This window comes from Suncus etruscus, chromosome 4 (genome assembly GCF_024139225.1).
Source record: "Suncus etruscus isolate mSunEtr1 chromosome 4, mSunEtr1.pri.cur, whole genome shotgun sequence".
In the NCBI taxonomy this organism is placed as follows: Eukaryota; Metazoa; Chordata; class Mammalia; order Eulipotyphla; family Soricidae; genus Suncus; species Suncus etruscus.
This window is the reverse complement of record NC_064851.1, coordinates 157,647,384-157,649,046: the sequence shown is the minus strand read 5'-3', so window position 1 is coordinate 157,649,046 and position 1,663 is coordinate 157,647,384. Positions and strand designations below refer to the sequence as shown.

The 1,663-nt window shown below is 38.3% G+C and overlaps 1 non-coding gene across 1 annotated transcript; it reads left to right on the top strand.

Annotated features, from left to right (window-relative positions):
* Positions 1-382: 382 nt before the first annotated feature.
* LOC126007461 (U6 spliceosomal RNA) lies at positions 383-489 on the top strand. The gene has a single exon (XR_007495032.1). It is a non-coding gene; the product is annotated as a U6 spliceosomal RNA (small nuclear RNA).
* Positions 490-1,663: the final 1,174 nt, after the last annotated feature.

Below are 1,663 nucleotides of genomic sequence, written 5' to 3'. Positions count from 1 at the left end.
TAGTGTCTTCAATCTATATCATCATGTCATCTGCAAATAGAGATAGTTTGACTTTCTCTTTTCTAACTAGTATTCCTTTGATTTCTTTCTCTTGTCTGATTGCTATTTTTAGGATTTTTTGGGGGGTCACACCCAGCAGTGTTCAGGGATTACTCCTGGCTCCACACTGAGAAATCACTCCTGGCAGGCTTGGGGACCATTTTGGATGCTGGGAATCGAACCAATGACCTTCTGCACGAAATGCAAATGACTTACCTCCATGCTATCTCTCCGGCCCTATTTCTAGGATTTCTAATACTATGTTTATTAAGGGTGGAGACAGTGAACATCCTTGCCTAGTGAACATACTTTTAGTTTTTCACCATTAAAAATAATGTGAGCTGTGCTTGCTTCAGCAGCATACGTACTAAAATTGGAACAATACAGAGAAGATTAGCATGGCTCCTGCGCAAGGATGTTACTATCTTTTATTTGTTTTTTTTTTTTTTTTCGGGCCACACCCATTTGATGCTCAGGGGTTACTCCTGGCAACGCGCTCAGAAATTGCCCCTGGCTTGGGGGGACCATATGGGACGCTGGGGGATCGAACCATGGTCCTTTCCTTGGCTAGCGTTTGCAAGGCAGACACCTTACCTCTAGCGCCACCTCGCCAGCCCCAGCTGTTACTATCTTAAGAAAGATTCCTTCCATACCTATTTTGCTAAGTGTTTTCATCAGGAATGAATGTTGGATATTGTCAAATACTTTTTCTGCATTGATTAATATGATCATGTGGTTTTTCCTTTTTCCTTTTACTGATGTGGTAAATGATGTTGATTGATCTGCACATATTGAACCATCTTCTTTATTTCCTTGTGAATCTTGCCAATGGTTTGTCTATCTTATTTATTCTTTCAAAAAACAGCTCATGATTTTATAAATTCTTTGTATTATAATTATTATTTTTGCTTCTATATTGTTGATTTTTGCTCTGTTTTTTTTTTTTTTTTTTTTTTTGTCCACACCCAATGACCATCAGGGATTACCCCTGGCTATGTGCTCAGAAATCACTCCTGACTCAGGGGGGCCATAAGGGATACCGGGGATCAAACTGAGGTCCATCCTAGACTGCCGCATGCAAGGCAAATGCCCTACTGCTGTGCTGTAGCTCTGGCCCCTCTGCTCTATTTTTTTTAATTTCTTTTCTTCTGCAGTGTTTGAGTTCCATTGCTGTTAATTTCCCAAATGTTTAAGGTGTGCCTTTAGATGATTAATTTTGTCTTTATTTTTCTTTTCTAATGTAGGCCTGTATATTGCTATGAGTTTCCTCCTAAATACTGGTTTTGCTGTTTTTATAGATTTTGGTAATTTGTTTCTTCACTATTCTTAATCTCAACAAATCTTTTTATTTCTTCCTTGATTTTTTCTTTGATCCTGCTATTGTTGAGCAGCATGTTTTTTTTTAGTCTCCAAGTGTTAGATTTTCTCCACATCTTCTTTTTATAACCAATCTTGATCTCTGTGGCATTGTAATACGATAGGGTGCTTGGTATAATTGTTCTATTTGTGACTTTTATGTAAGTTAGTCTTGTGTCCAAAAATATGGTTTATCTTTGAGAGGTTCCATGTGCACTCGAGAAGAATGTATATTCAGCTTTCTGAGGATGAAAGGCCCATTAGTCCC